The sequence below is a fragment of the Paroedura picta genome, chromosome 4, assembly GCF_049243985.1.
Source record: "Paroedura picta isolate Pp20150507F chromosome 4, Ppicta_v3.0, whole genome shotgun sequence".
In the NCBI taxonomy this organism is placed as follows: domain Eukaryota; kingdom Metazoa; phylum Chordata; class Lepidosauria; order Squamata; family Gekkonidae; genus Paroedura; species Paroedura picta.
This window is the reverse complement of record NC_135372.1, coordinates 107,163,262-107,184,595: the sequence shown is the minus strand read 5'-3', so window position 1 is coordinate 107,184,595 and position 21,334 is coordinate 107,163,262. Positions and strand designations below refer to the sequence as shown.

Below are 21,334 nucleotides of genomic sequence, written 5' to 3'. Positions count from 1 at the left end.
GAAGGTCAAGGTACAATACAAATACTAATGCAGCTCCCTCACTGTCACTGAGTAGCATGGTAATATAAGTGTACATTTTAAAAGTTGGGTGTGTTTGGCATCCGGATCATAAAGCTAAACTGCCTCACTAACAATTTTCTTAATATTTCTTAAGTGTTGTCCTGTCAAAAATGTTTTTTTTAATTAGAATTCCATCATGTTCTCATATTGATTGAGGAACGTGGTCTCTCTACTGCAGTAGATACTGCAATGACTAACAAAACACAACAGCTTGCACTCTTAGATAAAGACTTTCTCACTTCAGTGCATTTAAGTAGAGTGCACTGTATTCAAAAGGCTGTACTACTTTGCAAACTATTTGCATAATTCTACATACACATATGCCAATGAAAACATGTTCAGCTTTAAGGAACAGTATTTCTAAATTGCTGTTCTACTGACAGAAGCTTCATGAGTTTGTTTTTTTATTAAGTACGAATCCACCAAGATCCCCCATATTGATTGAGGAGTGCAGCCTCTTTAATATTGCTGCATATTAGGTTAAAGTATGAAAGATTCCAAAGGTGAGGATAAAAAGGTGCATTGCTGAATTTATTGCAAATTATTCTCCAAATGAGAACAAACTATGGCTCCCTCATGCAGTATCTGTTTTAAAATGTGGTGTAAATAATCATTATAACTGTCAACACAGTATGCCTGTTTAGTACCACAGATAAATAACATGGCTGGCTGTCTGGGGAAATTTAAATGGCTTGGAAAACTTATAAATGTCTCATTTCGAAATTTCTAACAAAACCAGACACAGTCAAATCAGTGCCGACACAACAAAGAAGGAAGTATGTTGTTCTAAAACAGCAGCACACACACAGAATATTTTCTTTCCCCTTTACTGAAACCTTTCCTTGACATTTTAAGAGTGTAAATGTCCATAACTTCCTTGCAGTTTCAACAGGCCCTTGAATGCAATCATTTTATATAAAGTGAACAATGATGGAGTCAGAGGCCAGACCTTATTCATTAAAAACAATTTAAGTGCCACTTTTGAAGATTAGAAGTATACTTTTGTCCATCTGTACAACGAGTGCATGACCTTTAAAAATAGTATGCCTACTGAAAAGTTTTGAGATCTAATTAGTTGAATATGATCACATATCCTATACATTTTAAAACCTACTGACATTTTCCAACTGGGAAAACTGTACATTTAAAACTACTTCTTGTACCTAACAGTATGGCTGCACAGAACAGGGGAAGAACTCTTGTTATTACTTAACTATTTTTCAATTAAGGGGAAAGTGTTAGAGAACTGTATTTGCATACTAGTGAGCTACTCGTTCCCGGCCCCAGGGAAGCATGCCTAGCCTCATCCAGGGCCAGGGCCTTTTCGGTCCTGGCCCCAACCAGGTAGAATGAGCACCAGGGTGAGCTTCAGGCCCTGTGGGAGCTTACAGCATTCTGCAGGGGCCTGTAAAACAGAGCACTTCCGCCAGGTTTATGGTTGAGACTTGGGCCAGTGAGGTAGATCTACGCCCCCCCCCCCTCCAAGTATGAGCATTGCATCTACCTCCTTCTCCCTCCCTGTAACAATGGGTAGTGGGGAGGGGTTTCCACAATATTGGGGATTATGTTTTAATTATCGGTTTTTAATGGGGGTTTTATGACTTGTAACCCGCCACGAGCTGGCTCAGGAGTGGTGGGAAATAAATAAATAATTCAATAACAACAACAACAACAACGAGAATAATACTTCCCAAAAGGACAGCCCACAGGATTTATCATAGTTTTATCCCTCATTCCATGGCTAGGCATTCAGTGCTACTCTGAAACTTAAAGGGTATTTTAATATTACATATAAATTGTTACTGCAGGAAAGCAGTGCAATAGTTTTAAGCCAAATGTTTAGAACTGCAGAAGGAACTATTTAAAAAATCTTGCAATCAAAGGAAACAGGCTCACCAGAATATACAGAAGCTTCCTGTGTGAAACAAACAAAAATGATAAAGAGAAGGGAAGGCGCAGGAAAATGAATGTCAGTCACTCATCCTACACTTAGCAATCATGACCATAGAAATTAATTTGGGATTTTGGCCACTATCTACCATTCCTTTGGAGCTCCATTTCTTCCTTACTGCTCTCTCTACCAATGGAATGCTTTACCTTCTAGAATGTTTGAACCTGGCATGCCTATTCCATTTCTTTCTCTAACAGATCTCACAACTTCACTTTTCCCTCCCCGAGAAATGTTACTTTTTTGTAGGGAAGTCTGCTAGACCAGACGTTCCCAACCTTTTTATCACTGGGGACCAGGCAACGCTTGAAATTTTAGTGAGGCCCGGGGGGGGGGTAGTCTTTTGCCGAGGGACACCGCCTGAGTGCCTGCTCCGCTTGCTTTCCTGCCAGCACCCCTGACTTCCCACCACCCACTGGGGGGGGCACTGCCAGCAGCAGCTGCACGGTGCCACGCCGAGGGGGAGCCCCAGCCATGGTGGCCGCCGGAGAGCACCAAAGGTTAGCAGGGTAGCCCCTGAGGCAGCAGCTGGGAAGGAGGACGAGGAGGAGCTGCAGCCCGGTACCGACTCACTGGAGGGAACTCACTGTCAGGGGCAGTTCTCACACAGCAGGTATCTGCAGCCTCTGAGCTTTAGAGGGAAATGGAAGAGGGAGGGGGTAGTCAGGGGTGGGGGACAGAAAGCGATTGGCTGGCCGCTGGACAGGCAAGCCGGTTGGAGGAGACACACTCAGGGACAGGACAGCTGCTCCGAAAGCTCAGGGCAGTTCACACAAAACAGAACAGAAACAATACAGATAACTTAGATTAACAATAATGAATGAAGTGAAGCATGGGACATGGAACAGTAGAAAATTGTGGTAAACATTAAATTAACTCATACTGATAGCCCAGTGGGTTGGGAGGAATTATGGTGGGTGCCACAGGAAGAGGGCCCTTGGGAATGATGGTACAGGTTTACCTCAACCAAATGCCTGGTGGAGGAGCTCCCTTTTGTAGGCCCTGTGGAACTGTTCTAGGGCCCTGATTTCCTCTGGGAGCTCGTTCCACCAGATGGGGGCCAGGATAGAGAAAGCTCTGGCCCTGGTTGAAGCCAAGCGAGCTTCCCCAGGGCCAGGAATCATCAGGAAGTTGGAAGTGCTAGAGCAGGGGTAGTCAACCTGTGGTCTTCCAGATGTCCATGAACTACAATTCCCATGAGCCCCTGCAAGGTTGACTACCCCTGTGTTAGAGCATAAGGTTCTTTGGGGGGGGAGGGTGAGTAGAGAGATGATCCCTCAGGTACACAGGGCCCAGACTGTGTATGGCCTTAAAGGTAACCTGAACCTTAAATCTAATCCGGAATTTAACCAGAAGCCTGAACAGCTGCTGGAGGATGGGCTGAATGAGGGACCTCCAAGGTCTTGCTGTGAGGACCCTGGCAGCTGCATTATGGACAAGTTGCAGTTTCCGGATAAAAGTCAAGGGCAGGCCTGCATAGGGCGAGTTGCAGAAGTCCAGCCTAGAGGTGACTGTCACATGGATCACTATGGCTAGGTGTTCCAGAGCCACGTAGGGTACTAGTAGTTTGGCTTGGCGAAGGTGGTAGAATGCCAGCCATGCTACCGTCACAATCTGAGCCTTCATTGAGAGGGAGGCATCAAGAATCATGCCTAGGTTCCTGGTGGAGTGGGCCACTAATAGCTGTACATCCAGGGTGGGTAAGCATGCTTCCTCACTACCCAGCCACAGGACCTCCATCTTGAGCTTCAGACAACTCTGCTTGAGCCATCCTGTCACTGCTTCCAGGCAGCTGGCTTTCTGGGGGAGAGTCAGGGTGGCCATCCATCAAGAGGAGGAGCTGGGTGTCATCTGCATATTGGTGGCAACCCAGCCCAAACCTCCGCACCAGTTGAGCAAGAGGGCGCATAAAGATATTGAATAAATAGGAGAGAGAACTCCCCCTTGAGGGATTCCATATGCCAGTTGGTGATGGCTTGACGTGCTCTCTCCTAATGCTACTCTCTGTCCCTCTGTCCACGATCCCAGAGGAAGGAGATTAGCCACTGAAGGGTGGTTCCTCTGATTCCAGCATCAGCAATGTGGTGAGCCAGAAGCTCATGATCAACCGTGTCGAATGCTGCTGAGTGGTCTAATAATACAAGCTGTCGACCCGCCCCGGTCCAACTGGCGATGGAGGTTGTCCATCAGGGTGCCTAGCACTGTCTCTACCCCATGGCCAGGCTGGAAACCTGACTAGGATGGATCTAGGATATCAATGTCACAGTTGGAGGGAAGCAGTTCCTTTTCCCTCCCCAATATCCATATGTCTTTACCCTTTAAAAATGTTAAAAAAAATAATTTTGACATTGAGGAGTAATTATAAAGAAACATACATCATATAAAGAAAACGGTAAAGGTATCCCCTGTGCAAGCGGGAAATGGTAAGTGCTCACAATTGTGCAAGGCTTATGACAGGTCCTGCAGTGCTGTTTGTACAATGTAATGGAATATGGTTTAGTTGGCATCTTTTTAACAGTCATGCCAAAGACAGAATTCTTTATCCTTTGGACCAAATAGGAGATCTCTTGAACTGTTTGCTGTGCAGGCATGAGAATGTAAGTCCCAGCTCTAAAGATTTCAACAATTATGATTTTCTGATGTTCAGTTTACTTCCAATGTGCATCTAGGGCCTATTCTGCACACTTTCAATGCAGTTTAGAAGTAGATTTTCCTGTTCTGCACTGGAAAATCCAGCTGCCAAAGCACATTGAAAGTGGGTGTGGAATGGGCCCTAGTTAAAGGTAAAGGTATCCCCTGTGCAAGCACCGGGTCATGTCTGACCCTTGGGGTGACGCCCTCTAGTGTTTTCTTAGCAGACTCAATACGGGGTGGTTTGCCAGTGCCTTCCCCAGTCATTACCATTTACCCCCCAGCGAGCTGGGTACTCATTTTACTGACCTTGGAGGGATGGAAGGCTGAGTCAACCTTGAGCCGGCTGCTGAGATTGAACTCCCAGCCTCATGGGCAGAGCTTCAGACTGCATGTCTGCTGCCTCACCACTCTGCACCACAAGAGGCTCTATAAAGAAAGATACATCATATTTGTGAAGTCAGAAAAAAGGAAGTCCACACTCACTGGCTAGTAGGCAAAATCATCAAGCTATTCAGCCAAGCCAAAAAGGTATGCCTCTGACTAAAAAAAGAACTCATTTATTTTTAAAAAGTCTTCACTCATCTTAACATCTTCTTAACTAAATAATACAGTAAGAGCTTTAGGGGTGGGATGTGTCCGGGATGAGGAAGGGTCTGGATTGGACAATCGGAGGGCTTCGCACCTGCCGATTGGTCCCTCCGATTTCCAGCCCCGAGCAAGTACGAGGCGCGCTGCGCGCGCCTCACAGTTGCTCCTTTGCCGCCGGCCTGACGCGTCGGGAGGCGCAAAGTGCCTCCCGACGCGTCAGGCCGCCACCTGCCGCTACCTCAAGCACATTGCCCCCCCCCCCGGCCCAGCCAGCCAGAAGCCGACGCCACTGCAAGCTTCGGGACCGCCGCCCCGACGCAGCCAGCCAGAAACCACCGCCAATGGAAGCTTCAGGACTGCCGCCACCATCTGTAGCCTGCCCCACGGACCAATAGCCACCCAGCTCCTGCGACGAGGTAGGCACCAGGCCCACAGGACGATCCCGCCCTTGCTGAGCAGGGCCGCACATCCCCACCGCCCTCATGGCGTGCCCTGCTAGCGCCCGCTGCATTTTGACTGCAGCGGGCTTATTTACTAGTATATACATACATATATGGTTTCTTGTGAGATATAAACAATATATCCCAACATCTATGAATCACAGTTTACAAGAGTAGCATTAATTTAACATTACAATTTTGAGATTCTCCCTACTCACAAACAAACTAGTTTCGCTATTGTTAAACCAAGACAATAATATTCTACAACCTACTTGCAGATAGCAGCTTCAATGAGGATGTTTGAAAGAAGGCTGTGAATAACAACGGAATCCTAATCAGATTTACTTAGACATTAGCTTCACAGAAGGTTACTTCCAAGTAATCTACACAGAATTAGATAGCTTCATCCTTATCCTTTCTCAATGCTTAAAATCAAATTTTTAAAATGTAAGTCCAGATTATCTGTGGTTGAGAAAAAGCAACTCACTCTTCCACTGTCATCACCATCCCACAATAACTGCCTGCTAGTATCTTCAGGCAAATGATTCAAGAGAACTGAGAACAAATGAATCAAACAAAAATAGGAGAATGTGCCTCTTCGGCAATGATTTCTTCGCAGGCAAGAGGATCTTGGCTATATAGCAATAGCAAAGTATTCACCACTTTTCCCTTTGATAACGTTTCTTCAATTTTCACACAAAAATTCAACTGTTTCACTAGTACTGAGAGGTTTGCTTCAGGTTTCAGATAAAAGAACTTTTTTATGTTCATCTCTTTTGCTAGGGGAGGTATTCAAACATCTAAGCAGTAATCAGATGTATTCCTGCTCTTTCCTTTATTCTGTTACTGAGTCTCTGGCATGCTGCCTCTATGATCTACTATGAACTGAAGTTTCCAGCACAGTTCTGAGAATTAGTAAGCAATGATGCCAACTAGCAAATTTCAGCCAGTGCTCTGTTTGTTACAAAGAGGGCTTGCAATATTTAGAGTGTATCTATCAGGCCTATGAATCAGTGGCTGTTCTTAAAGAAACCAAACACTAGTTCATTAATATCCCACAGGCCAGGCTGTGCAATTTGAAAGAATTAAAAAAAAATCAGAAACAACTGAAGCTGGAATGAATAGCTCCTGGATTATTTGTCAAACCATAATTAGTTCATAAAGTCAGATCACCTTCTGCCTGTTAATCTGTTTAAATCTACATTAAGCAATAACATAATCATATCATCAGAAGAATCCAAAGACTTTTTGGGAAGTTCCTTCTGGAGGACAAGAACTACAGGAACAGACTCAAAAGGGTAAATTATACATGTTGAATTTCAGTGTCCAAGATGCTTGGGAGAGACGTTTTGGACTAGTGGTTTCTAACTGTAACAAATGAGTACTGTGATACCTTTAGTCCGTCCCCCCCCCCCACAAAGTTCTCATCAGCTCTCCAATCAAACCTGCCATTTTTAGTCCTTTTCCCTAGCATACTAGATAGGTATCTTTCTTCCTGAAAGCAGTGCTGCGTCTTAATAGTGCAACTGGAAACAGACAGATTTCTTCAGGATGAAATACTAGGTAGAAGCATGTAGGACTCTGCCTTTCTGCTTATTTAACTTCTTCAGTATTCAACCCAAAGAAGCTAGCTCTACTTTCCTTCTCACCACCAACTTCCCTTGTACCTCTCCATACCTTATATCAGACTTTGTCAACTATTTTACTATTGAGAAACTCCTGAAACATTCTTCAGGATTTGAGAAACCCCAGAAATGGTGCCATCATGCAGAATATGGTTGGGAAGCATAGCTGTATTCATATTCACCTGGGATCCCTCCCCCGCCCTCTCAAGGCCCATAACTGGCCAATTTGAGAGGCGGGGTGGAGTTAACATGACCATATATGCTCATATCACCTGGTTAATGCTGAGCACATTTAAATATATTAACTCCCACCCATTCAGGAAACCCTTCCAGAAGCCTCGAGGTTCCAGAAAATCCTGGTTGAGAAAGCCTGACTTATACCAGGGGATTTTAACTTTTTACCTGATCCACAGGTCAGAACGTGCTATGACACAAACTAGCCATAGGACTTTCTGTGTCCAACTTCAAGCATGCATACTTACTCTATAATTGAGGCAGGAAGCTTAAGTCTGGTATTTTATGGATAGCTGAGGGATTGTGTAAATGCATTATCTATTGTTCTGCTGCAAAAATTAAAACAATATTTACAGAATGTAAACTCTATGATGGGATCAGAACATAATATGGACTTTTAAAGAGAGGGATATGACTATTTCCCATTGTGTAGAAGGAAGCAATGACACAACATTGCTTTCACTAAATTCAAATGACCATTCAAATCCACATTCTTAGGCTGCATATACACCAGCACTCACCACACTACATCCCATCCTTAGTAAATGCTTTGAAGGGCAGCAGGGGGAGAACTCAGGTAATTGGCTGGGCAATTCTTCCCTCAAACAAATCCAAACAAACTGGGACAGAAAGAGCTCAAGCCATCCTTGAGGAGCAAGCATGCTCTTTTAGCAGCTAATGTAAAAGAGCTGAGAACTACACTAACATCCATAAACATCAGGGCTTCCACTTGCATGCAGAAGACTCTGACAAATAGTAAGCCTAGAAAGAGCTTCTTTTGCAATAAGAACTCTTATGAATCATGTTTCTTTTAATTTAACTGAAATATACCCCTTTAATTTATTCATACACCATTCATAGCTTCTCAAAAAGCCTGGAATCTGGATTTCTCAGTTTGAAGCACTACAGCAAAATTTTAAGAAACCTGACATGCATGTTTTCAGAAACAAGCATACATTGTTGCTTTTGGTAAATCCCATCCCAGTGATAGGGAAACCATCTAACATGAGAAGATGCATGTGGAAAGGACAATCATGCAAGACAGGAAACAGCTTCTGAAGTTCCAAGACAACATTAAATGTGGTGAACCCAGAGACATTTATTTGCAAAACAGTATCTTAATTATACTTCACGTCATATCACTATCATCTCATTAAACATTCAGAATTGCAAAATAAACTGGCATCTTCCAGTGCTCTTTCCTCCCTTAAAATCATCTGCATATGCTATTATAAATGAATTTAATCTTAGTTAAGAAATATGTTGGCTAGTACAATAAATAAAAATTAATGGAGTAAGGGGGGAAGTATCATGGTGGTATGTCAGTACATTAGGATACATGCCATTTTCACATTTTTTAAAGTTATGCAGTCATTTTTATAAATATGTTCATCTACTTTCAGATCTCCATTTTTTGCATACAAGACTTCCAATAACCACACAAAGATATGACAATTACTAAATTGTGCAGTCACCAATAACACCTTTAACATAACCGACTTCACAACAGTAGTTACATGCAAAGGTTCTAACTGATAAAGAGCAGATGTTGGGAAAGTGGCATAATATGTTATACAGATAAAGACAACCTGAGCCTCCGGGGAGGGCGGTATAGAAGTATGATAAATAAATAAATAATAAATAAACAAACTGAGGCATCCTTTAAACACTGAAAACAGTACTCTTCCCTTAAGTTTTTTTTTTTTTAAGGCTAAAAAGGTGGGTAGCTGTGTTAGGTTGAAGCAGTAGAATAAAGTTTGAGTCTGGTGGCAGCTTTAAGACCAAAGAAGTTTTATTCAGAAAAACTTATACCTTGAATAAAACATTGTTGGTCTTTAAGATGCCACTGGACTCTAACTTTGTTCTACTAGAATATTATTTTCATCATAAATACTTTTAGGGAAGATTGCCAACGTTCTTAAACAGAATGGAGTTAAAAAGGCAGTTTAAATAATCAAGAAGAGATCAGTTTAAATATGAATTTGAGCCAACAAATATGTGTATGTAAAGTGATTGCTATAACATACCGAGAGGGAACCAAATAACATTTCAGAGTACATTTAAAACTATATTTCATATTTTTAGTAATTTTGAAAATATTCCAAATTACTCTAAGTTGAGTGATGCTTGATGAATAGAATTGTACTGTTTTCTCCCTCCTATAGTAGGGGACCAAAGTAAGCGTGTGTGGGGAAAGGGCAGCAGAAAACCCTTCACCTACCCACAAAGCCGTCATTTTGCAACAGTGTCATACTGCTCTCCCTTGCAGCTCAGGGTGGTTTACAGTACTTAATACAGGCTCTCTCAACCAGGGTTTCCTGAGTGGGAATTAATTCATTTAAAAATATATCAGGTAGATATATGAGCATCTACACAGCTATGTTCCCCAGCCATATTCTGCATGCTTCTGCCACTTCTGGGGTTTCTCGAAGCCTGAAGAATGTTTCAGGCATTTCTCAATGATAAAAGGCTGAGTTAATGGATCAAAACCCCAAATATGGCCTCATTCAGTCATGATAATTCTTTGAAGACAGATCCTAGTTGATTCCAGTGTTCCTTCCTGTTTTAGACCACCCATTCTCATATGTCCTATAACCACCCTTGCCTAGCCCATACACAAGCTCATTCAGAAGCAATTTAAAATATTAGCAAACAAAGAACTGATCATTCTTCATGAAATCCAAGACAGACACCCAAGTCTTTTGATTGAGGGGGGAAAACCCAGTATTAAGCCAACTGTAGATATCAGGTAGTTAAAATCACCCAAGAAATGACACTATGGTGACTTACCAATTGTGATGAAGACAGAAAGTCCCATTCTCGCTTTACGAAGGAATAATAAATTCTATTTTAAATTACATGTTTGCACTAAATTCAAACTCTTTAAACTAAAGAAAAGCTCATTACAATTTTTTCCTATTTTCATTTTTCCCTGAGGGGTAAAAATCAATTTTATTCCCTCTATCTTTAAGTGATCTGAATATACGAATCAGAGCAGACACGTACATTTGTCTCAGTGGTATATACTTAACTCCACAGACTGGATTTAAAATTGTTTCTGGTGTTTATCAACAGCATATTGTTATCTCAACAATCAAACATATGTTATGGGAAGAATAGATGCCAAGCTCATGTGCAACCACAGTAAATTCTGTCAGATATTGATGGTCATTAAAAAGCACCCTGGGTCCCTCAAGGGAACCAAAGTTTGTAAATAATGACATGTGCTAATAACACCTTTCCTAGTATAGAACTGACTGCAGGACCATCATGATATACTGTTTCCATTTAGTCTGGGGGAAAATCTTAGCTAGATCTTCAGACACAGTATGTGTGAAGGAATAAATACTGCAGCACTATTTAGTTCTCACCATTAACCACACAACAGGCAGGGTTTACCCTTAGAGTTGCACAATCAAATTCCTTCTCCATTTATCGCACTCCTGTGATCAAATCCTTTCCTCCATCTGTTGCATTCCCGACTGCATTTGATATTTCCCTTTTTCCATTTGCAAGACACGACAAGCCCGGCTATTCTACTCTGTTCAATAACCTATGCATCTAAAATATTTGCACGTATTTGCAACAAAGAAAATCAGCATCTTAACGAAACACTTTACCAGTTCTGCATTTTCCTAATATACATAAAAGCAGTTATATCCCACTGCTCCCCAGCGACATTAAGGCCTTCTAAATGTATGTATCTCCCAACTAATACCCCTCCCCATAATTTCCACTTAGTTTCACGCTACAATATCAAATCGACTTAAATATATGGGTGCTTTTTTGAGGGGGGCGGGGGGTGGCCTATCACACTAAGAGATTTTTTTCCCTCCATCTCAAACCGGTTCACTTGCAGAAAACTTTCAACCACAAACTCGCCATTCATCACCCACAAAACGCCACTAGAGGAACCGATGTCCAGCGCGCCCATGAAGAGTCCGTTTTCGCCGGGAAGTTCCCGTGGCCATCCCTCCCCACCTGCCCGAAAGAAGCCTCGGGGCGGTAACGCTCCTCGTTCCGCAAACCAAAGCCCCTGGCCCTTCACGAAGACGCACCCGCCAGCGGTCCGCCCGACCCTCGTTCCTCACCGAGCGTGAAGTCAGCCGGTCAGCCGCCACCTCCTCCCCCTCCTCCTAAGGCTCACTTGGGACCGGGGGCGCCTCCCTCACAATAGCCGGAGCTTCACGAACCTTTGCCAGCTCACCCCCGCCCCCATCCCTCCCGAAGTCCACGCGCCGAAGAGGTCCCGCGGCCCCCCCTCCCCAACGCCGACCCCCCTCCCCAACGCCGACCCCTCCCACGTCGCAGCACGGCGGGCCTCCAGGTGAGCTCCCACCTCTCCTCTCCTGTCGCCGGCAGCCGGCGCTGCGCGATTCCCCTCGGCCCGAGAGGCCCCGACGACGACGCCTGCGCCGCGCCGCCGCCGCCACCTGCTCCCCACCGACCTGGCTGCAGCTGCTCCCCGCTGAACGCCCGCCGTCGCCCTCGCCGAAGCCACCAGTGTCCCCGCTCGGCCCCACTCTCCATCCAGCCTCCTCGGACGGCTGGAGATTGACAGCCCCGCCCACCAACTGCTTTCCCAGGCAGCCGACGCACTGGGCCAATCGGCGGGAGAGGGGGCGGGAGAAACCAGGGGGCGGGGGCCCGTTTCTAACCCTAGCCAATCGCATGGCGGGACCGGGAGCGGCTGCGGAGGGTTTGTGTGCGCTTCTCCGGGCTTAAAAATCCCTTTTGTTCCCGGCGGTTGAGGTAGGCAGAGCGAGGCTGTGATTCAGACGTCACTTCCTGTGGCAGGCTTCGTTGGCTATAAAAATCCCACCGGCAGGGCAGCACGGCATTGAAAGGGCCGCACAGTTGGTTTTTCAAGAATCTGCTGAGGGGGGCTTTTGTTCCCGAAAGTGAGGGTCGCACTACGTGGGTTGCCGGTACCCTAGCTAGGCTGACTCCCAATTAATTTAATTCCGATAGGGATTGCCATAGGATTTACTTACCTAAGTGGCATAATTTGGATTGCAACCTGCGTTTTTAATGCGTGGATAATAATATATATATTTTTAATTGGGACAGACCTGCACGAATCCTTTTGGGCTTGGGCATGGAAGCAACAAATGCATTTCTGGAATCCCTCTGATTTGAGAAGTGTAAGCCCTGTTTAGTACATTTAGGGAATGGTTTACAGTTGGCTTTCTGGTCAAGCTTAATGGCTGTGGAAGAAGTTCCACCCTCTAATATCTAACGACATGAAGTCATTGGTACTGAGGTAGCAGTAATTTGCATCTTAAGTTCTTTACTGACGCCACCGAAGTCTAGCAGAGGAGTTCACTTAATTCCTCTCAGAGATTTCTAAAGGTATGCATTTCTTTGGCTTCTGATGCACTTTTTAAAAAGCGGTGATGCTCCTTGTATTGTTAAATTTGAAACTTGAATACAATAATATATGCAGCTTTGTCACTTGGTTTGTAAATGAAGTCACATGACATGCAATGCTTTGTTTTGAGGACTGTCAAGTATCAATATGATTTAAACTCATAATAGTTTAGGAGGGGAGCAATGCAACACAGGCTTTCTGTTTGGTTTGTGAAATATCAGATGTCCACTGTGTGTGTGATTATAATGAAGATAAATAGCAACCATGCTTTTTTTCTAGACTGAAGACTTTAATGCCTGCCATAAGCACATGTAAAATAACCCCCTGGAAACTGGATTGCTCCACTGTATAAATTGTCCTGAGCTAATATGCTATGTTAAGAGAAAGTTACTGGGGTAACACATATTCATATTGAGATTAGTGGAGGGGGATAGTAATTGCTGAAATAATTGCCTGTATTTTAAATGTTATTTAAATACCTCTCAATGTTTACTTTCCTGCTCTCATAACTCGTGGTTAAGCAGACTACCCACCAATCATATGTCATAGTCTGCCAGATGATTCTGTTTTTCAGTTGCAGGCCAGCAGCCAAAACAGTAGGATTATTGAGCTCTTGGTAGACTACAATGCAGAGTTGGTTACAGTTTGTGATTGTTTGGTGCAGTGCCAAAATCGGGGGGGGGGGGGGGGGATGCAACTGGCAATGAATTTCTATATTCATTATAAGTGAAGGATGCATGTTTCTCGGTAATTTTAAAATATGGCTGGAGAATTTGGATGATCAAAATAGACTTGGTCTATTGACCAATCAGACAATAATTTCATTAGAACATACCCCTCAGTATAATAATTATGAGCTTTGATACTTAGACCTGTTATTTAAAAAACAGTTATAATGGAATTGTAAAATATTTGGGCTCGCAAGGATGAATGCCTGGCTACTAGGCAAACCAACAGCTCTTTATTGATCTCAGTGGTGAGTGCATGTTGAAGCAACAACACTAAAACCCCTGAGACTAAACCCCTGCATGTTGAAGCAACAAGACTAAAACCCCTGAGAACAAACCCCAATTTATATACATTTAAACAGCAATAGAATCTCCAGTAGCTGAGCCTCCATCTCAGAGGCATTTGATTAGTTTAAAAGGATTGGCTCCCGCAACTGGGAGCCTTGAAGCACATTGGCTGCTTTTGAGACTGCTAGAATCCTACCTGGGACCTCAAGCTCAATCCTGTCGGGATTCACTTACTCAACAGAACAAAGGAATTGAGTGTATAAGACTATAACTGTAGAAAAGTAGATTCAAATGGATAGCTGTGTTGATCTGAAGTAGCACAATAAAATCAGAGTCCAGTAGCACCTTTAAGACCAAAGATTTATTCAAAGTGTGAGCTTTCGAGTGCAAGCACTCTTCCTCAGACTATGAACTCCCTTCCTGACAGTGGGAGTAGTAAAGTAGGTTAGAGAGCAGTTAAGTAGTAGTAGTAGTAGTAGCAGCAGCAGCAAATGTTTTTCAGGTATCACAGCAGAACTCCCAACTACAGAGATCAGTTCCTTTAAGGTTGCCAGGTCCAGGTCCGAAAACCCATGGTGGTTTCAGGATATAATCTTGAGAGGATGAGGTTTGGGAAGTAACTTCAGCAGGGAATAATGCCATAAATATCCTCCAGGGCAACTGATCTGTCTTTTAGACATCAGTTGTAATTCTGGGTGATCTCTAAAACTCACTTGGAATTGCCTTGAATTTTCCAACCTGGAGTTGTCAACCCTATTGCCTTCTCACCCTGCAGCCAAACCTACCCTTTTATTTCCCTCTCTTCAGCTTTTCATCTCTTTCTCCCCTGCATTGTCTTCTTAGGAAAAGTACAGTCTTTCTCCACAGTGGGGGCCAAAGCAGCTTATGTTATTGCCTACTCTTACTTATATGTACAACAACCCTGTGAGGTAGGTTACACTGAAAGTATGCCATTGGTCCAAAATCACCCAGTCAGCTTCCACAGCAAGGTGGGGGATCTGAACTGGAGCCGAACCACTGTACCATGGTTGAACATGGTTGAATATAGTTGACTTTCATGTTGAACCAAGTAGCCAGGCCTAGTTATGTCATGCAAATCAGGAAGGTGGCTTTTTCCTCCCCTCCCACTCTCGGCAGCCCATCCAAAGCTGCTCTGGATGGGCTTACGTGAGGTTTCCTTCCATCTCTTAGCAGCTCATCTGGAGGACATGCAAAGGCTTCCTTCCTCTTTAGGCAGGCTTGGCAAGCTTTCCTTCCCCCATGTCTCCCTATCTCTGGCTTGTCTCTGCTTCGGTGGGCTTTCTGAGGCATCCTTCCTCCCCTCCCCACCATGTTGTCTGGGAGCTGCTCAGAGCAGCTGTCAGCATATGTGCATGTATTCTTTTCCTTGAGAAATTTAACCATTCCAGATTTCTCTGTACATCTGGGGAATCCCCCAAGTTGGCAGAAAAATAACTTTAGCATCCCAATCCGCAGATTTGGATATCTGCAGATAGCAACAATCGGTGGCTAATAGTATATAGATATGCCAGTCGATGCTCCCAAACATAGGGAAATGTATAGTTCTAAGTTCACTGCAGCAGTGACCTCCAGGCAAAATGTTTTTAACCAAATCCTGCTGTGCTAATTTCTTAGCTCCAGTGAGAAGTCAGGGGCTGAAGTTGCAGTTTTTCCAGTTCAGAGAAGGCACTAAGTAATCTTAAGTGAGTTTGTGCCTCCCATGCTTGTCATGCTCATGCCTGATTTGTGTCCCAGCTTGTTTGAGTTTGCAACATAAAAGTTAACAACTGAGTACTCAGATGTGCCATCCAGGTGATCCTTGTTAAGAAAAAATCCTTAAGGGTCATCTGGAGCAATTTGAGGTGTGCATGAAGGAGAAGGGGGTAGGAAAAGCATTCGGCAGAGAGTTGGTTATGAGTTAATCTTATTGCATAGCCAAGTGAAGATCAGTAAGTCATTATCTTGTTTATTTTATTTGCTATTGTATTTTATGGCAGGGTAACTGTATAATTGACTTGAGAAGACCAGGCTTAGAGATGCTTGCCCTGTGAAGGAGGAGTGCCATTATGCACTTGTTACCTTGCTAAGGCATGTTTCTTTGCAGGTTGCCTGTTCCAGTTCTTTATCAATTTTGAGTGGAGAAGGAAATATTATTGATATATAGGCCTGCCCTAGCCCTGTTCCTGGTCCAGCAGAATATGCCATTGGGCCATTTCAAGCATTTGAGGGGGGATGATATAGCCTGCTCTGGCCATGTTTCTGGCATGGGGGGTGGTGGAGGCAATGGAGTGGCATAGGCCTGCTCTGACCCTGTTTCTGGAACTGGGGGAATGGACTTGGCAGAGTGGCATAGGATAGCCCCAGGCTCCCTTTGGTGAAGAAGAGCAAACTGGTAGCCAGCCCGGAGTACAGGTATGGTTCTGTTCACAAATCATCAACTGAAAATATTTGTGCTATCACTTCCTGTGCTATGAGAGTGGCCTGGTGATATCACATCTGCTGGGTGTGTCTTGATGTCACTTCTGGTGATGTGACTTCTGGGGCATAGCAGGAAGGTGTGGCCTGTTGATGTCACTTCTGGGGTTTCTCAAATCCTGGAGAATATTTCAGGGGATTCCAACCATGAGAAAGTTGAGAAGGGCTGGTTTATGTTATTTAGATGTTTTTTTTTATTTTCTGTGTGCTTTGGTAACTTGAACACGTACTGATATTTGTATTGTTTATTGTATCTTTTCTTTAAATAAATGTTCTTTATTTTACGAAGCTGCTGGTGGCTTAGGGTATACCTTGGATCCTGAAAAAGAACCCACAGTACTGGTGTAGCCAGGGTTTCACAGGATATTACAGGGAACCCCAATCTGGAGTTGATGATATGTTGTGAGGGAGCAAATACTCCTGCAAGCTTTTCAACCCCTGATTATTAGAGTGTCTTAAAGGGATGTGCACCACAGTGCCAATCTACTGTTGTATCTAGAACACTTTTGGAAGCTGTGTTTTTGCACAAGTCAGCCTCCTTCATTATATTGGAATTGATTATCTACAGGTCAGGTCATAGCTAGACTACGATGCAAAACAAACTATTTAGTTCCCTGCTTTTCAGATGAGAGCTCCCAATGCTCACAATTCCTCTCATTGGAAAGCACTCCTAAGTGCAATTGGAGTCAATGCACTTAGAAAGCTCTTATTCTGCCAAGGGTGTTACTGATTGTGCAGAACCTTAGTAGCTAGCAGGACCAAATATTTCAGTTGCACATCACAAACTTAAAGTTTTGCATTTGCAGAAGTTTGCAGATCTCTTAACAAATGTTCTTGTATTCATCCTTTAGAATTAAATTGACATAATGTCCTGTATTTACTTTAATTTGGCATTTTGTGGTATTAAAAGAATGTTCTTTCAATTGAAATGCTCTTGTAGTGGCAGAAAAGCCACTTAAGATGGAGGAAACCTCCCAAATATGCTGAGAGGAGAATCATATTCGAGAATAACTTGATGTATTGGGAATAATTCTAACAGACATTGAAACTTAACTGGCAAGACTGAGAACTGAGGGGGGAAGCTGATGGGAGCACTATATCAGGCTAAAATGTTGCCTTAACCATATAGAACAGGGGTATCATAGAATTTTCTTCATAGGACTAGCATGGCATAGCATGGACTGTCCCAGATCCTTGGGGGATACTCTTTTTCCACTAGAAGAAGAAGAGTTGGTTCTTATATGCCGCTTTTCCCTACCCGAAGAAGGCTCAAAGTGGCTTACAGTCGCCTTCCCATTCCTCTCCCCACAACCCCTGTGGGGTGGGTGAGGCTGAGAGAGCGCTGATATCACTGCCCGGTCAGAACAGTTTTATCAGTGCCGTGGCGAGCCCAAGGTCACCCAGCTGGCTCCATGTGGGGTAGTGCAGAATCGAACCTGGCAAGCCAGATTAGAAGTCCGCACTCCTAACCACTACATCAAACTGGCTCTGATAAGTTTATCAATGGCAACTAGCCATGGTGACTGAGGGGAACCTTTGTATTTAGAGAAGGTTCTAAACCTCTGAATTCCAGAGCCCGGAGAAAACACCAGGGGAAGCCCTTGACCTCAATGTCCTGTAGTTGGTCCTCCAGAAGAACTGTTTAGCCACTGTAGAACCGGATGCCCAAGGAGAACTACCAGTTTTCACCACGTATAGATGTGGGCCATTGAGAGCCATAGCATGGGAAACTGTATTTGGGCTCTACTGGCCAGGAAACTGGATTCTAATAATAATATGCCAGCTTATCCTGAAAGTTTGAACCCTTGTAGCTTCTTTTTCCCAGAAGCCTGTAAGGTGTCATGACTAAGTTATGCTATGGTTCTTTCAATAAATGTATGGCCTTGCTAAATCCAAGCTCCTGTTTACCAGTGGTCTGGGGAAAAACTTTTTCGCATGAAATAACAAAATTGACAATAAAATTGTCAATTGTCCAGAAGTCTTCCTCGATCAAACTCATACGGACTACTTCACACAGTACACAATCCTCTTGCTTGTTGATGGATGTTACAAGGCCTTTGCTTTAAACATTTGATAGGCATTTGGGGCCTCTCAAACTCAGGTGTCTTTTTTCCAAATGACACTCTGGCAGAAGTGGCTTCAATCACCTTCCATGCCACCTTTGTTTCCTTCAACTGCCTGTAAGGACTGCAGGATGAGGAGTGGTGTCAACTTGATCCAGTTCTTGCCAAGGGCAGATGGGACCCAGTTGGCCCTTACCTGGAGTGGCCAGGTTTGCCAGATGCTGCCCAGGGGAGCCAAGAAAGGCTGGAGCTGGTGGCGATCAAAGCACAATTGTCTGTGACACTGCTGACATCATCAGCTGGTGATGGCTGGTTGATGGCATTGCTGCACAGAGGAAACCCCAGAAGGCCCAGCAGAGAAGAGGCCAGTGGTGGCTCCAGGGATCCAGTTTGGCTACCAGCAGCATGCAAGGAGGAGGTGGGGGACCCATCCAGCCTGAGGACAGCTGGTAGGGACAAGGGCTTGCAGCAAGGCCAAGCACAGCCCAATGGAAGGAGGAGATATGGAAATGGAAAACTGCACCTCTGAGCTTCAGAGGAAGTGAAGCACAGGAGATGGAATCATAGAGTCGGAAGGGGCCATGCAGACCATCTGGTCCAACCCCCTGCTCAATGCAGGATCAGCCTAAAGCTTCCAGGATAAGTATCTGTCCAGCTGTTATGTGAAGACTGTCAGTGAGGGTGAGTTACCACCTCCTCAAACAGTCATTTCTACTGTTGAACTACTCTGATACCTAGCCAACGATATCGTTCTACACATAGTTGAAACCCATTACTGTGGGTCCTATCCTTGGCTGCCACGAAGAACCTTTTCCTGTCCTTCTCTAAGTTAGCGATTCCCAACCTGTGGGCTGCGGACCACATGTGGTCCGTCGACTAACTGGAGGTGGGCTGCGAAGGATGCCTTCTCTCCCCCCCCCAGCCCTTTACTTCACCCACGATCCGGCAGGCACACATGGGACTATCTTGTTGCAGAGAAACAAGCTCAGGGTTCACGTTGATTTGTCATTGTCATGAGTTAAAATGTCCATGAAAATAAAATGTTCCTTATGTTCATTGTTGTGGCGTGTCTGTATCTTATTTTGAAGGGATGTTTAAACATTACCATAGCGACCAGAGTCAGAGAGCATTAGGGCAGTGGGCCTCAGTAAAATTGTCAAGCGTTGAGTGGTCCCCGGTGATAAAAAGGTTGGGGACCACTGCTCTAAGTGACAACTGAGCAAACAGCAATCTTGTCTCCTCTCAACCTCCTTTTCTTCAGGGTGAACATTCCCATGGATTGCATGATATGGCCTAAGTAAGTGAGCTGGCAAATAGAAGGGGAAGAAATGGAGATAGTGACAGACTGCAGCAAAGAAATTAAAAGACGCTTGCTCCTGGGGAGGAAAGCTATGGCAAATCTAGACAGCATCCTAAAAAGCAGAGACATCACCCTGCCAACAAAAGTGCGTTTAGTCAAGGCTATGGTCTTCCCAGTTGCAATGTATGGCTGCGAAAGTTGGACCATAAGGAAGGCCGAGCGTCAAAGAATTGAGGCTTTTGAACTCTGGTGCTGGAGAAGACTCGTGCGAGTCCCTTGGACTGCAAGGCGAACAAACCGGTCAGTCCTAGAGGAGATCAGCCCTGACTGCTCTTTAGAAGGCCAGATCCTGAAGATGAAACTCAAATACTTTGGCCACCTCATGAGAAGGAAGGACTCCCTGGAGAAGAGCCTAATGCTGGGAGTGATCGAGGGCAAAAGAAGAAGGGGACGACAGAGAATGAGGTGGATGGATGGAGTCACTGAAGCAGTAGGTGCAAACTTAAAAGGACTCCAGGGAATGGTAGAGGACAGGAAGGCCTGGAGGATCATTGTCCATGGGGTCGCGATGGGTCGGACACGACTTCGCACATAACAACAAAAGCATGCACACACAGGTTAAAAGTAATTATACTGTTTCCCAGCTCTTCTAGTCCTCAAAGTGTTTCATTCATTCAATTTATATAGTTAGTATTGGAACATAGTTCCATCATTTATAACAATAGCTTGCTTCTATAATTTCCTTTTTGTATAGAAGTTATGGCACTATCTGTCTGAAGAGCTATGAAAATTAATGACAGCAATTAGAAATTTTCTTCTCACATAGGGCTTCTCCATGTGGTGGTGGTTGGTTCTGACCCTGTACTGCTTTTTACTGTTATTTTCCTGTATCAAATAAATAAATATTACTTCTTGACTAAAAGAACGGAGCAAAATGTATATTTTGTAAAGAGTTCAGTTTTTTGCCCTCAAACCTTCCTTTGAGTTCTAAAACCTCACCATAAAGTAACTATCAAATGCAAGAAAAGCTTGGTAAGTTTTCTAAGATCAAAACACCATTTTTAACAGTTCAAATCTTTCTTTCTGTCAGTTTAATTAATTCCCCACAGAAAAGTAAAACACTCATGTGGCTCTGTTCCGGGTGAAATACAATCCCAAATGATTTTAGTCTTGGAGATGGGATATGTCAAAAAGAGACCATATATTCCTTAAATTGTTTCTGCAGTTGGGGGCACTAGAAGAGGCTCAACCATTTAAAGTACTGTAAAACACATGAAATCCATATATAGGAGATTGACAGCTTAAGGTAAAGCCTGAGACACCAGTGATAACAGGTTAAGCAACTAGGAGTCCTTTGAGAAAGTGTACAAACAAGTAGATAACAATGACTTGGTAATATATACTTGAACATTCAAAAAGTATTTGGTAGGGTGCCTCACCAAAGACTTCTGAATAGGCTTAGAAGTCATGAGGCAAGGGGATGGGTCCTCTGGTATCTTAAAGACTGATTAAATGAAAGGAAGCAGGGATTGGAATAGTTCTCTCAATGCAAGTAAGTAGAGGAGTCCCACCAGGATCAG

General features: G+C 44.0%; 1 protein-coding gene and 1 long non-coding RNA gene across 4 annotated transcripts in view; one reads left to right on the top strand and one right to left on the bottom strand.

Annotated features, from left to right (window-relative positions):
- CTTNBP2NL (CTTNBP2 N-terminal like) overlaps positions 1-12,156 on the bottom strand; it is a 36,301-nt gene extending 24,145 nt beyond the window's left edge. Inside the window, exon 1 of one of the 3 annotated variants that reach the window (XM_077334908.1) lies at positions 11,978-12,156. The gene's annotated coding sequence lies outside the window, so the exon portion shown is untranslated. Of the gene's footprint in view, positions 1-11,587; positions 11,607-11,868 lie in introns of those variants that run through there. The other 2 variants (XM_077334909.1, XM_077334910.1) reach the window with 2 other exon arrangements.
- Positions 12,157-12,288: 132 nt separating this feature from the next.
- LOC143836098 (uncharacterized) overlaps positions 12,289-21,334 on the top strand; it is a 41,773-nt gene continuing 32,727 nt past the window's right edge. Inside the window, exon 1 of the long non-coding RNA XR_013230513.1 lies at positions 12,289-12,881. This is a non-coding gene — a long non-coding RNA (uncharacterized LOC143836098). The remainder of the gene's footprint in view (positions 12,882-21,334) is intronic.